This window comes from Thalassophryne amazonica, chromosome 15 (assembly GCF_902500255.1).
Source record: "Thalassophryne amazonica chromosome 15, fThaAma1.1, whole genome shotgun sequence".
Taxonomy (NCBI): Eukaryota; Metazoa; Chordata; class Actinopteri; order Batrachoidiformes; family Batrachoididae; genus Thalassophryne; species Thalassophryne amazonica.
Window position 1 is genome coordinate 16,417,562 of NC_047117.1, and position 16,532 is coordinate 16,434,093.

Consider the following 16,532-nt stretch of genomic DNA (forward strand, 5'->3'; position numbering starts at 1 on the left):
GGCTTCATCACGGCGTTTCTTTTCGCCATGCAGCTCCACCGCGACACGCGGAATTCCTCCGCCTTTGTTCCTCTTTCCATGACAAAAACTCCTGTAACAGTGAAATGTGCCGTTCATTTCTAAACTGGACGCTGTCTTGATCCAGTATGTCCTCTGACTAGCACAGGAATTGTGAAAAGATATGGACATCAGCGCTTTTTCCGGCACATTCCACCATTACAGGAGTTTTTTTTTTCATGGGAAAAGAAGCCGAGGGACACGCCACTGTGCCACTCTTGACGCGGCACAAAACTACCTCGGTGTCGGTCTTTCAGGTGGCTTTCAGACGGCTTTCAGACGGATTCCGGTTGCTTTTCTGTCGTGTGAATATCCGAGAAATTGAGCTTGAGCTGGACAAGCCCCAACATGTCCTGTGAGGCTTCATCACGGCGTTTCTTTGCGCCAAGCGGCTGCACCACGACACGCCAAACTCCTCCGCACGTCTGTCTTAATGTGCCGGAAAAAGTGCTGATGTCCACGTCTTTTCACAATTCCTGTGCTAGTCAGAGGACATACAGGATCAAGACAGCGTCCAGTTTAGAAATGAACGGCTTTAAGCCGTCCTGTGAGACCAACACGGAGGTGGTTTTGTCCCGCGTAATGAACGGCTCCGTGGCGCGTCCCTCGGCTTCTTTTTTGATGAAAAAACTCCTGTAACGGTGGAATGTGCCGGAAAAAGTGCTGATGTCCACGTCTTTTCACAATTCCTGTGCTAGTCAGATGACATACAGGATCAAGACAGCGTCCAGTTTAGAAATGAACGGCTTTAAGCCGTCCTGTGAGACCAACACCGAGGTGGTTTTGTCCCGCGTAATGAACGGCTCCGTGGTGCGTCCCTCGGCTTCTTTTTTGATGAAAAAAACTCCTGTAACGGTGGAATGTGCCGGAAAAAGTGCTGATGTCCACATCTTCTGCCTTTTTGTGAAAGTCAGACGAGGTCCCGGATCAACAAAGCTTTTACGTTGGAAATGATCTGGTTGTTTGTGCGGGGTGTCAGCCTGTCCATTGGCACTGGGAGCGCGCTGCGCTCTCAGCAGTTGTGGGCCGTCCTTAAAGGGGCAGTAACACTCCTTAATCTGTTTAATCCCCATAAAATTGTCCCTGAAAGCCATATTAATTTTTCGAACGGTGTCCACCTGGAGGTCTCTTACAGTTTCTGTAAAAAAATTGATGCAGCAAAGATCCAAATCGTTCAGACATTTATTCGCAATAAAAAAATAGACGAGAGGGGTGGACCACACCTCACTCAAAGCCTGCTCACAGGCAAATGAAGCAACCGACAGGCATGAAAAAATTCACGCATGCGCACGAGGGTTCAAGCTTGGCTGACGCAATCACACGTGATTCAAATCCATATGGTTTTTGAAAAAAATAATAAGGTCGGATACTTTTCTAACAGACCTCGTGTGTGTATATATATATATATATATATATATATATATATATACATATATATATATATATATATATATACACACACACACACACACACACACACACACACACACAGTAATCAGACTTAAATAGTTTTGTTGTAAGAATGAAAACCTAAATTTTAGGTATCACAGCTCCTTTAGTATACGTCGTACACAAATTATTCTGCCTACTTGATTTAGTCTGTATAGCGCGTTTCAATGGTGTACCATCAATAGAACTTTTTTTTTTTTTTTAACAGAGTTCTGAACGTGGCATTTCAGGTCATGGGCACAAAAATCTGAAAAACTGGCAAACATTTTAACTTCCACCAAAAACTGGAAAATCATCCGACTGAGCTGAAATTTTCAGGATATGCTTTTTTCTCTCTCTCTCTCTTTTTTAACCGGATAGAGATGGGGTGGGGGAAGCCATTTAATTAACTGGCACAGAATGTCCCTGAAGTGAGTTACATTTACAGAAAAAGATGTAATTGCATGGTTATGGTTGTATTTAAAGAAAAGAAAACCTGGATTGTTTTCTGGATTACATTTTCTGCAGACACATAGTTCTGGTCAGAAATTCGCATGCACTCTTAATGGGCTTGGTTGTCATGATAATATTGGATTTTATAAAATTTGCAACATAAAAAGGGTTTGTTTGACAGCACTGATTGGACTGACCAACATGAAAGACTGTTGAGAACCACCAAGGCCCAAGTCTGCTGCGAACTGGAAGCTGGTGGAACACGAGTGTTTTGAGTCAAGAAAAATTTTCTATTATCGTGGACTGAGATGCTGCAGTTCAAGCAAGAAGACCCTGTTCCCAAAAGTGACACCTTCAAGCTCCTCTGAAGTTTGCAGATGAACACATGGACCAAAAAAAAAAAAAAAAAAACCCTGTGAAGGAATGTTTTATAGACAGATGAGAAAAGGGATTGAGTTGTGTGACCACAATGACCTGAGGTGTGTTTGGGGGAGTAAAGGTGAGGCATTCAACCCCTATTTCCACAATAAGGAATTCAAGTATTTCCCAGGCGTCGTCTTCCAAAACAAGAACGTCTTATAGTCAGGCTGTGATGATGAATCTGACTGAAATGACGTAACAGCTCAGATTAAATCTTTATATTTAGTCTGTCTGTGAATAGTTTTAATATTTGAAACAGTCGAACTGTATGACTGGTCGTGTGAGAACTGTAGCTTTACCTTTAGCTGCGGAGTCACTCACTGGACATGTACCGCAGGCTTCTCTGCGAGGTGGAGAGCAACACCGCACTGTCTTTTAAAAATACAAGAAACAAAATGCTCCTCTTTAAATACACAATGAGTCTGTTTTAGATCATCAGCATGGACCCTCTTTCTCCTAAAAGGCTTTAATTTACTTAGTGCCCCATTTTGGAAAGTTCTAACTTCTGGTATGCTTTATTGTCTTCGCTGTCTTTCATGGGAACATTGCAGCGCCACATACAGGTCTGGCATATATAGTGTTTTCAGTGCCCCACAGCTGACATGGAACATTAACCAGTTCAGGAACGTCAATTTTGGAGTGGAAGCCAAAACCGGAAACATTAAAATACCATTTCTGTTTGGAACAAACTATTTGGGAAAAAATTCTAGTTCAAAGCCCTGCAGGAAACCAACAAATTTAACTAAATCCTACCTGTATTCTGCAAGAAGCTTGTTGCTGGGTACAAGTGTCTCATCAATGTAAAACTAAATATTACATGTGTGTGTGGAATTTTGACTTTGAATTCATTATTCTGAAATGATTTTTTTTTAACCGCCTTATTCACATTATTTATGTGGGCTTGTGTTGTGTAATATGCAGGTTTCTGAGTTTGAGCCATCACAAAATAGCATCATGAATTATGTATCATTTCACTGGTGTGTTTTTCTAACAGTGAACACACCTTTATTCAGTTTATCTTCAGTAAATACAGTTTGTGCCAGCCCAACATTAAATTAGCAGCTTTTTCTGTTAGAAAGACAGAAAAAGCATCAAACTATTATTAGATCACTGCTGCATAGAACTCCATCAGGAGCAGGAAGATGTTGATGAAATTGTCTTTTAAGCACATCAGATAAAAAATATGCAATGTGGCATCATTTATTTAAACAAAGCACATTGTCTGACTAAATAAAAACAAAGTCACATTAAAAAAAATTTTTTTACTTCATGACATACATATTAAAATTATGTATTCGTGTGGATGTTTTAAGGGGTTTGTTGATGTTGTGAACCCCATCAGATTCCATAGCAATTTAACTCATCAGTTCAACAAAGTCTAGACCACTTGTAAGTTAGCAGAACATACTGAATTATGTCTTCTTGTAAAGTTATAATTGGCTTTAAATTGTCAGTTAACTACATTTATATATATATATATATATATATATACAGTGAGGAAAATAAGTATTTGAACACCCTGCAATTTTGCAAGTTCTCCCACTTAGAAATCATGGATTTTTTAATAATTTATTTGTATTTATTTGTATGAACACCTGTGAAAATCAATGTTAATATTTGGTACAGTAGCCTTTGTTTGCAATTACAGAGGTCAAATGTTTCCTGTAGTTTTTCACCAGGTTTTCACACACTGCAGCAGGGATTTTAGTCCACTCCTCCATACAGATCTTCTCTAGATCTTTCAGGTTTGGAGTTTCAGCTCCCTCCAAAGATTTTCTATTGTGTTCAGGTCTGGAGACTGGCCAGGCCACTCCAGGACCTTGAAATGCTTCTTACGGAGCCCCTCCTTAGTTGCCCTGGCTGTGTGTTTGGGGTCATTGTCATGCTGGAAGACCCAGCCATGACCCATCTTCAATGCTCTTACTGAGGGAAGGAGATTGTTTGCCAAAATCTCGCAATACATGACCCCATCCATCCTCCCTTCAATATGGTGCAGTCGTCCTGTCCCCTTTGCAGAAGAGCACCCCCAGAGTATGATGCTTCCACCCCCATGCTTCACGGTTGGGATGGTTTTCTTGTGGTTGTTCTCATCCTCTAAACATGGTAAGTGGAGTTGATTCCAAAAAGCTCTATTCTGGTCTCATCTGACCACATGACCTTCTCCCACGCCTCCTCTGGATCATCCAGATGGTCACTGGTGAACTTCAAACGGGCCTGGACATGTGCTGGCTTGAGCAAGGGGACCTTGCTGCCCTGGACGAATTTTAAACCATGACAGCATCATGTGTTACTAATGTAATCTTTGTGACTGTGGTCCCAGCTCTCTTCAGGTCATTGACCGGGTCCTCCTGTGTAGTTCTGAGGTTTCTCAGAACCATCCTTACCCCACAAAGTGAGATCTTGCATGGAATCCCAGACCGAGGGAGATTGACAGTCATCTTGTGTTTCTTCCACTTTCTAATAAATAATCATAACAGTTGTTGTCTTCTACCAAGCTGCTTGCCTGTTGTTCTGTAGTCCATCCCAGCCTTGTGCAGGTCTACAATTTTGTCCCTGGTGACCTTAGACAGCTCTTTGGTGTTGGCTATGGTGGACAGGTTAGAGTGTGATTGATTGAGTGTGTGAACAGGTGTCTTTTATACAGGTAACAAGTTCAAATAGGTGCAATTAATATAGGTGCAACACATCTCCTTCGCATAGAGTTGATCAGGTTGTCAATTGTGGCCTGTGGAATGTTGATCCACTCCTCTTCAGTGGCTGTGCGAAGTTGCTGGATATTGGCAGGAACTGGTACACGCCGTCGTATACGCCGGTCCAGAGCATCCCAAACATGCTCAATGGATGACATGTCCGGTGAGTATGCCGGCCATGCAAGAACTGGGACATTTTCAGCTTCCAAGAATTGTGTACAGATCCTTGCAACATGGGGCCATGCATTATCCTGCTGCAACATCAGGTGATGTTCTTGGATGTATGGCACAACAATGGGCCTCAGGATCTCGTCACGGTATCTCTGTGCATTCAAAATGCCATCAATAAAATGCACCTGTGTTCTTCATCCATAACAGACGCCTGCCCATACCATAACCCCACCGCCACCATGGGCCACTCGATCCACAACATTGACATCAGAAAACCGCTCCCCCACACAACGCCACACACGCTGTCTGCCATCTGCCCTGAACAGTGTGAACCGGGATTCATCCGTGAAGAGAACACCTCTCCAACGTGCCAAACGCCAGCGAATGTGAGCATTTGCCCACTCAAGTCGGTTACGACGACTAACTGGAGTCAGGTCGAAACCCCGATGAGGACGACGAGCATGCAGGTGAGCTTCCCTGAGACGGTTTCTGACAGTTTGTGCAGAAATTCTTTGGTTATGCAAACTGATTGTTTCAGCAGCTGTCCGAGTGGCTGGTCTCAGACGATCTTGGAGGTGAATGTCCTGGATGTGGAGGTCCTGGGCTGGTGTGGTTACACGTGGTCTGCGGTTGTGAGGCTGGTTGGATGTACTGCCAAATTCTCTGAAACGCCTTTGGAGACGGCTTATGGTAGAGAAATGAACATTCAATACACGAGCAACAGCTCTGGTTGACATTCCTGCTGTCAGCATGCCAACTGCACGCTCCCTCAAATCTTGCGACATCTGTGGCATTGTGCTGTGTGATAAAACTGCACCTTTCAGAGTGGCCTTTTATTGTGGGCAGTCTAAGGCACACCTGTGCACTAATCATGGTGTCTAATCAGCATCTTGATATGGCACACCTGTGAGGTGGGATGGATTATCTCAGCAAAGGAGAAGTGCTCACTATCACAGATTTAGACTGGTTTGTGAACAGTATTTGAGGGAAATGGTGATATTGTGTATGTGGAAAAAGTTTTAGATCTTTGAGTTCATCTCATACAAAATGGGAGCAAAACCAAAAGTGTTGCGTTTATATTTTTGTTGAGTGTATATATATATATATATATATATATATATATATATATATATATATATATATATATATATATATATATATTCACCAACTCATTGTTCATCCCAGGAAACATAATTGAAAAACAAACCTTAATAATAATAATTATCATATTGTTTCTTGATATGTAAACAAATATTGCCTAAAAACCCTGTAGTTTTTCCTGTTAGTCACATAATTTTCTTGATCTGTTTTGTTGGCTTGTCCTGAAAACACGAGCCTGATATTTTTGAACAGTAAAGAACCATTTGGATCTTGACTACACTTATAAAATGTAGAATTGCTGAAGGGTGATTGATTTGAATATTTGTAGGGTCTACAGTAGTTCTGGTAGATATGACGGTATCTGAATTTTTTGTTTGTTTGTTTGTTTGTTTGTTTGTTTGTTTGTTTTTGCCCCATTATTATATTGAATTAATCATGAAAACAAAGACTAATTGAATAAGTTATACAACTATTTTTTTTCCTGACTTTCCTGGACATCTGTAGCTCTGTGCATGTTCTTCTGTTTATATGTGCATGTGGAGCTTTAGTGTGCGTGTTATCAGCACGCCCGACTCCCCTCGGCTGCCTGTCATCAGTATCCAGGCTTCTGTGTTGATTTTAGGACTAAAGATCAATAGCGGCAATATGTCGGCTCTCAAGAGTCTGACCATGAATTACATACGCTTTTAGGCACACAAGCACATGAAAACACACACGCACACATCAGAGACTTGCAGTGTATGATATTGTGTGTCTTTGTTAAACACATTATCAATAAATGGCAAAGCATTTTTATTTTGTTTGAGGTTTGTTTTTACTTTGAGTTTAAAGAGTGCAATTTTTGCAAGAAGCCTGAATATTTAATTTATTTAAAATTTTATGTGTAACTTTGCCCATTGTTACCCAAACCTTTGCGTAATACATTATGAGGATGGTAAAGATTGCGTATTATGGGATTGCAGTTTTTTGTTTTCTCATCTGATTGCCTGCTATGATGTTTAGTGCACAGAACATCTTCCAGTGGTGAGTGAATACGTTCTTGTTTCCATGGCTGAAACTAATAATTATTTTTTGGTAATTGATTAATCAGTTTTTAATAATAGACATTATTATTATGACTAGATGAACAATTATTTTCATTATTATTTACTTATTATTGCAGCTATTCACAAGTGTAAGTAGTGCTTGTGAAGAGAAATTGCCATCCTTCTGTCAGTTTGTACAACAAAATCTTCCACATCCGAGAACTCAAGAGCTGTGAAACTCAAAATCTAAATTTTTATTCATTAATCCTGGGAGGTCAAAGCTTTGCCTGCCAAAAAAAAAAAAAAATCATACATTTCTGAAATGCCTTTTCTATTGAAGTTTGGATTTCAAATAGGAAATGCACCATACCAGAAGCCCTGAAATTCTCACATCCCCACTAGATGGTAACAAAGGCGGCTCAAATGTGCAGCAATGTCTTGACTGTTTATTAATTTGAGAAGTAACTTTTGGTAAAAACATGATGGGCTGAGAGCCAAAAAAATTACAGCTTAACCCTCTGGAGTCCAGCATATAATTGGCCGTTTTTGAGTACTTTTGGTTTTACCTTTATAATTTACCTAAAAAGTGTATACCTGGCCTTGTTTGGTGTCATTTTTTCAGCACAACCTCACCTGTATGACTTTACAGTTTGTCATTTATCCTGACCTACTGTATTAACACAGTGAACCTAAAAATCACACAAAAACATAAAATCAAGGTAAAAAAAAAAGTTTGGGGTTTTTTGACTGAAAACCACAAACTTATTTAACGAACCATTTTCATAAATGTAAAATGTAAAAAAAATGTAAATCTAAAAATAAAACTGGTAAATTTCAAAAACATATGTACAAATGTAGCAAAAAAAAAAAAAAAAAAAAGCAAAGTTAAATAAATAGAGAGATTCAAAGCTTTTATTGTCATATGTAAAGAAACATGTTTCCCTGTGCAATGAAATTCTTACTTTGCTGCCCACACTGGATGCCCAAATTTTTATATATATATATATATATATATATATATATATATATATATATATATATATATATATATATAAACTTAGTATAAAATACTAAATATAAGTGTTGGGGGGGGGGGATGAAATAACATAAAATAAGCATGCTAGTAAGAATAGAATATAACAAGCAATGTAATAAAAATGTAATGTAATAAAAACAAATATATACTGTAAGAAGGGAAATATAAAATATGCTTGTGTATATATAGTAAATGTTGCACACTGATGCACTGTTTTGTGCACCATTAGCAGTAAATGGTTTCGTGCAATTGAGCCAATGGATTCAAGTTAACAGGTATTGTAGTGCAATAGAATAAAGTGTCCGTAATATAGTAAAGTGTCCAATAGAAGATAAAGTGACCAGTGATGGGGGGGGCTCTGTCCTTGGGGGTGGGGGGTGGTGGTGGGTGGTTCAGCTGTTTAACAGTCTAATGGCTGTGGTAAAGAAGGAGTTCTTGAACCTGGTGGTTCTGCATCTCACAGTCCTGAACCTGTGGCCTGAGGGAAGGAGTGTGAATAGTCCATGTTGGGGGTGAGTGGGGTCTTTGATGATGGAGACAGCTCTCCTGTGGACTCTGTGGTGGTAGTTGCTCTGCAGAGAGGGTTGTGGGGTCCTGGTCCTTACATAAATGCAGGAAATGCTTCAGGAGTTTTTTTGTACAATTATTTACAAAACAGTCAGATATCACAATAAGATTTAGAATGTAAATATAAATTGTACATTTCAAAAACATATAGTGCAGGAAATGCTAATGCTAAACTATTTACAAAACAATCAGATGTCAAAATAAGATACAACACAAATTATTTGTGCCACTCAAAAAAACAATTCCTGTCCAACACAACACAGAGGGGCACATCGCAGGCCTGACACTTCCACAGTGTGTTACTCCTCTTGCTGTCCACCTCTCGGCACTGCTGGCACCTCAAGCTACCTTTTGTGGGTTTTTGGCGAGGATCTGTGCCTTACAAACACCAGAGGCCCCTCTCTTATCCATCTTATAGATCCTCTTTCAGATTTTTTTTTTTTTTTTGTGAGACCATTTGCCCTCCCTCTGTATGTGCCACATGCCCCAAACTAGCCAGGTCCATGAACAGTTACAGTCTTGCCAGTGTAAATGATGAACTCGAGTATGTAGCCATTACTTGAAATAGCCGAAACAAAAAGTTTCATGCCCCATTTTGTTGGCTTGTCCTTCAAATATTGAGTCATTCCAGTTTTTGCCTTCATCACCACCATCCTTTCATCCACTGCCAACTCCCTACTCGGGTGGTAATAAGCCTGGCAGGCACTGAGGATGTCATCGTAAAGAGGCCTGACTTGAAACAGTTTGTCATGACCTGGTGTTCCCTTTTTTCTATCATTTTCTACATCCTCATCTGGATCACTTAGGTCAGGGGTGGGCAACTTGTTCCAGAAAGGGCCAAGAGAGTGCAGGGTTTTTTTTCGCAGCCACTGATTCCACCAGGTGATTTCACTGATTAACTGATTCCATCTGCTCAAAGTAATATTAATCAGTGAAATCACCTGATGGAGTCAGTGGCTGCAAAGAAAACCTGCACCCTCTTGGCTCTTTCTGGAACAAGTTGCCCATTGCTGAATTAGGTGGATGTTCCAGAATATCAATCTAAATCTGTCTCTGGACATTACTTTCACTGGAAAGGGCACAGACAAAATATTTTGTTTCCAGTAGTCTTGGAGACTTGGCAGTGATACCAACGACATGTATATCAGAAGTCCAAAAACTTTATGCCTTGTTTTTTGCAGCAATTTTATTGATGTTGGTGCAAATTGTTCCAATTGTGTCAGTTGCATAAAACAAAAGAAAAAGGTCTTTTGGACTTTGGGTGGAAAATGTATCAACCTGGACTCCTGGTGTTCTCCAAGGCTGAAATCTGCTTACTGCTGGAGCGGTGTCTGCATCCTCCTCTGTGTTCCAGTAGTTAGCAATGGGGCATTTCTCTGCTGCGCATCTGAGTGGAGAGATGGATCTGGAAACAAATGCGTGCACTCAGAACTTCTGTTCAGATCTCTGTGCACACGTTGGTGGATCCACCTGATTTGGTTGCTCCTCCAGAACAAAAGAGGGTTCATCTCTTTCAGCACCAGAATCCTCACTGTTTCAGACTGACGACGTGCTGCACATCTTCCTCCAGTTCAAAAAATAACTGAAGCGCTTGCTCCACATTCATAAAATGCCTCATTTTTACAAAACAACTACAAAACACTAACCACACACTTTCCACCCACGTGGGGTGGGTGGACTGGGATCAAACCTACGTGGAGTTAGTGAACACATGTGGGGTTAGTGACTTCCAGTTGGTGGAAATTCATGAGTCAGCCAACCAATGAGGAAGAATGAGTAATATTTCTTCCCATTGCTGTTGCTGCTGCAGTAGAAAAGGAAATTATCCTTTTGGCTGCGTGTGTGTACATAAACGCGCAGCGTAAAATGACACTAAAAATATGAAAGCATGTGGCGTAAAAAATACTCATAAGTCAAGTTATACTAGGCCTATTAAAACTTAAGAAGTCATATAAAGGTTGAAGTCTCCACGTTCAACATGCATTTAAAGGGAGCCTCAGAGTGCAGCAGACTGTTACGTCCACTTAATTAGGTCATATGACTTTTTACCTGGGGGCGTGTCATTCAACTCCAGATGGTTAATTTAATGAAGCGAATATATTTACCTGGAGGAAATTTAATGAGGAATATTTCATTTTCCTTTTAAGGCTGTCTGCAGGAGGACATGCGTGTGCGCATCATGTGCATGCATGAGATTTTGAAAATACCAGAAGTTACCTTTAGCCTTGTGTGCGGGTACATGAGGTGTGCACACAAAGATCCATAAGATGTCTTGTAAATCACTTCAGAGGTGTTATCCGGTTTCAAAAACAGCCTTTTTATATTTACAGAATATATAAGAAACATGCATGGTTTATACAGGAATAAGCATTTCTGGACCGTTTTCCTCCATGCTGGATTAGAGAGCAGCCAGCAGACGCGACCATGCATGTCTACTCTAATTAGCTGTCGCAATGCGCTTCCTAGCATCCCTCTTGCAAGTTGGGGAAAGCCCCCACGTCGCTATCACAGACTGTATGGGTTGCTATCGAATGTAATTCAAGACCGTCTGTTCTCTTAAAATTTTCCCCTTCAAGGGAAGTATTTATTAATTTTTTTCGAGATCCCACAAATTTTGATCATATTGTCAGTTATACTATGCATCCCCAATTTAAAAGGTAATAAATAAAATTACAGTGGTGCCAAAAAGCATTCTTTTTATGACTTAAATTTTAAAAATGTGAAAGGCCGTACAGCTTTAATGCAGCCCTGAACTTTGTCATAACTTGTAGTTTTTGTTGTAGATTGAATCTTTAATTATGAGCAGCAAATCTGTTAATATGGCCATAACCTCATGTAAAATGAATTCATGGTTGAGCTGTGGCAAATCTTCCATATTGCCTACAGGGCCTAACAATAATTTGGGATCTATGCAGTTTTCAATGCTGCGGCAGATGTGACTGTAGTCCTAGTGCGCCCTCTTCTGGCCATGATGTGGGTGGCAGCCACATATTCCATGAAAGCTGCATAACATTTATTGTGTTTCTGGTCATAAAGGCTTGAATTGTTGCACATTTCTGAAATGCGCATGCGTCTGACACTGAAACATCCAGACTTTTATCACCATGTGATTTGTTTAACTCGAAGGGACACTCAGAGCAACGCCAGTGTCTGACATGTTTGACACAGATTCATGTCTGTCAGTTCTTTGTGATTATTTAATTCATTTTCTACAACCCCTGGCAAAAATTATGGAATCACCGGCCTCGGAGGATGTTCATTCAGTTGTTTAATTTTGTAGAAAAAAAGCAGATCACAGACATGACACAAAACTAAAGTCATTTCAAATGGCAACTTTCTGGCTTTAAGAAACACTATAAGAAATCAAGAAAAAAAGATTGTGGCAGTCAGTAAGGGTTACTTTTTAGACCAAGCAGAGGAAAAAAATATGGAATCACTCAATTCTGAGGAAAAAATTATGGAATCACCCTGTAAATTTTCATCCCCAAAACTAACACCTGCATCATATCAGATCTGCTCGTTAGTCTGCATCTAAAAAGGAGTGGACACACCTTGGAGAGCTGTTGCACCAAGTGGACTGACATGAATCATGGCTCCAACACGAGAGATGTCAATTGAAACAAAGGAGAGGATTATCAAACTCTTAAAAGAGAGTAAATCATCACGCAATGTTGCAAAAGATGTTGGTTGTTCACAGTCAGCTGTGTCTAAACTCTGGACCAAATACAAACATGGGAAGGTTGTTAAAGGCAAACATACTGGTAGACCAAGGAAGACATCAAAGCGTCAAGACAGAAAACTTAAAGCAATATGTCTCAAAAATCGAAAAATGTACAACAAATCAAATGACCGAACTGTAAGAAACCGCCTAAAGGAAATGGGATTTACATACAGAAAAGCTAAACGAAAGGCATCATTAACACCTAAACAGAAAAAAACAAGGTTATAATGGGCTAAGGAAAAGCAATTGTGGACTGTGGATGACTGGATGAAAGTCATATACAGTGATGAATCTCGAATCTGCATTGGGCAAGGTGATGATGCTGGAACTTTTGTTTGGTGCCTTTCCAATGAGATTTATAAAGATGACTGCCTGAAGAGAACATGTAAATTTCCACAGTCATTGATGATATGGGGCTGCATGTCAGGTAAAGGCACTGGGGAGATGGCTGTCATTACATCATCAATAAATGCACAAGTTTATGTTGATATTTTGGACAATTGAAAGGATGTTTGGGGATGATGAAATCATTTTTCAAGATGATAATGCATCTTGCCATAGAGCAAAAACTGCAAAACATTCCTTGCAAAAAGACACATAGGGTTAATGTCAATGAGCAGATCTGATTTGATGCAGGTGTTAATTTGGGGGATGAAAATTTACAGGGTGATTCCATAATTTTTTCCTCAGAATTGAATGATTCCATATTTTTTTCCTCTGCTTGGTCTAAAAAAGTAACCGTTACTGACTGCCACAATCTTTTTTTCTTGATTTCTTATAGTGTTTCTTAAAGCCAGAAAGTTGCCATTTGAAATGACTTTAGTTTTGTGTCATGTCTGTGATCTGCTTTTTTTCTACAAAATTAAACAACTGAATGAACATCCTCTGTGGCCGGTGATTCCATAATTTTTGCCAGGGGTTGTACAACATACCTGGTGGCAGCAGATTAAGCAGCTCATCCCACACATCCCTATCCTTGGCCAAGTCCTTTAACTCCAAACCGACCCCATCCCAACCCAGGTGAGTGATTCAGTCTTTCCAGCATGTCCTGAGTCTTCCCAGTGGACAGAAGCATAAATCCATACAGACTGACATTCTGTTTTGGTACTTTGTAATTCAGTGATACTGTATGCATACTGCTTTTGTACTAAATCATAATCACCTGTTGACATTACCTGTTTGAAATAACAGCATTATTAAATTTATTTTATTATTCTTTTTTTCCCCATCGCTGTTAGCCCTAAATTGCCCTGTCCCAAGTATTTGGAATGTGTTGCAGGTCTGAAATGCAGTAATGGACAGGGGGAGAAGGAGTAACAGGAAGACAGAGGTCAGGAATGAGAGTAACAGGACTAGCCAGTAAACCAGTATTGATCAGTATGCCTGGTATTTATATTTGCAAACTGTTTTTCTTTTTTACTTTCATTTTTGATACTCTTTGTGCTTCTTACCCTGTGTGCTGTGATACATTGTTGTTGGAACCTCAATTTCCCTGAGGGAGTCTTTCCAAGGGATCAGTAAAGTCCTGTCTAATCTAATCTATTAAATGAAATTAAGATGAATACACAAAACATAAAATAATCACAATCAGAAAACTTTATTGTCTGTCATAACAGAAAAACATCTTCACCCTGGCTCAACATACAGTGCATCCAGGAAGTATTCACGGCGCTTCACATTTTATTTTAATATTACGGGCGTTTTCAAAATGGATGAAATTTGTTTCCTCAAAATTCTACACACAATATCCCATAATGACAATGTGAAAAACTTTTTTAAAGATTTTTGCAAATTTATTAAAAATAAAAAAGAAATCACATGTACATAGGTATTCACAGCCTCTGCCATGAAGCTCAAAACTGAGCTCAGGTGCATCCACTGATCATCCTTGAGATGGTTCTACAGCTTAACTGGAGTCCACCTGGGGTAAATTCAGTTGATTGGACATGATTTGGAAAGGCACACACCTGCCTACATATAAGGTCCCACGGCTGACAGTGCATTTCAGAGCACAAACCAAGCATGAACTCAAAGGAATTGCCTGTAAACCTCCAAGACAGGATTGTCTCGAGGCACGAGGCAATCTGGGGAAGGGTACAGAAATTTCTGCTGCTTTGAAGGTCCCAATGAGCACAGTGGCCTCCATCATCGATAAATGGAAGAAGTTCAGATCCACCAGGACTCTTCCTTAAGCTTGGCCACCCGTCAGGGAGGTGACCAAGAACTTGATGGTCACTCTGTCAGAGCTCCAGCATTCCTTTGTGGAGAAAGGAGAACCTTCCAGAAGCAATCCACAGCAATCCTCTGCAGCAATCCACCAATGAGGCCAGTGGAGTGGCCAGACAGAAGCCACTTTTTTGTAAAAGGCACATGGAAGCCTGACTGGAGTTTGCCAAAAGGCACCTGAAGGACTCTCAGACCATCAGAGACAAAATTATCTGCTATGATGAGACAAAAGATTGAACTCTTTGGCATAAATGCCAGGCATCATGTTTGGAGGAAACCAGGCACCATCCCTACAGTGAAGCATGGTGGTGGCAGCATCATGCTGTGGGGATGTTTTTCAGCGGCAGCAACTGAGAGAAGTCAGAATTGAGGGAAAGATGAATGCAGCAATGTTCAGAGACATCCTGGATGAAAACCTGCTCCAGAGCGCTCTTGACCTCAGACTTAGGTGACGGTTCATCTTTCAGCAGGACAATGACCCTAAACACACAGCCAAGATATCAAAGGAGTGGCTTCAGGACAACTTTGTGAATGTCCTTGAGTGGTCCAGCCAGAGCCCAGACCTGAATCTGATTGAACATTGAAAGATCTGAAAATGGCTGTACACCAACTCTTCCCATCCAACCTGATGAAGTTTGAGAGATGCTGCAAAAAGGAATGGGCAAAAATGCCCAAAGATAGGTGCACCAAGCTTGTGGCATCAAATTCAAGACGACTTGAGGCTGTAAATGCTGCTGAAGGTGCATCAACAAAGTATTGAGCAAAGACTGAATTCTTATGTATGTGTGATTTCTTTCTTTTTTTTTTTTGTTTTGTTTTTTTTTTTACTAAATTTGCAAAAATTAAAGAAAACCAACAACTTTTGTCATGTTGTCATTATAGGGTGTTGTGAGTAGAATTTTGAGGGAAAACATGAATTTCCTCCATTCTGGAATAAAGATGTAACATAAAATATGGAAAAAGTGAAGCAATGTGAATACTTTCCAAATACACTGTGCAAAGCAAACCCCACACAATAACCTGAAAGGACACGTTCCTCAAACAAAACAAAAATAGCAGTGCAAAACAGGATAAAATCATGAAATACTTAAAACATTATTGTGTGCAACTTGGCTTTGGGCTTAAGTGATTGGAGGGATCTTATTGTTTGTTTTTGTAGTAATGAGTTTAAAGGAGTTACGGTAAGTGTTTTGTTTTCTTGGCCAGGATGACATTATAATGGCGACTTGATGGTAATTACTGAAAATACTTTTGCACAGGGTGAGTGGGACCAGCTATGAAGTGCATGGCTTCATTTTTCTTGTGCAGCAGTACAGCCTATTTAAATCCTGTTTATACATTAAACAACTGCAGAATTTGTCATGAAATCTATCAACAGAATTCTCAATCATGAAAATTATTCTTACATTTAGACATCATCATCGCAAGAAGGTTAACTGAAGTTTAGTAACCGTTAGCTAGAGCAGCAGGTAAACTAACCCAACCATGCTTCATCATCCAGATTATTTCCGTATTATATGACGTCTTCTTCATAAATTGCTTTTTGATCCATCAACCACTTTAAGAGAGCCACTGATGTCCTTACACCTGTTGGATAGAACATACAAATTTTATATATAAATTTATTGTGCATAAAC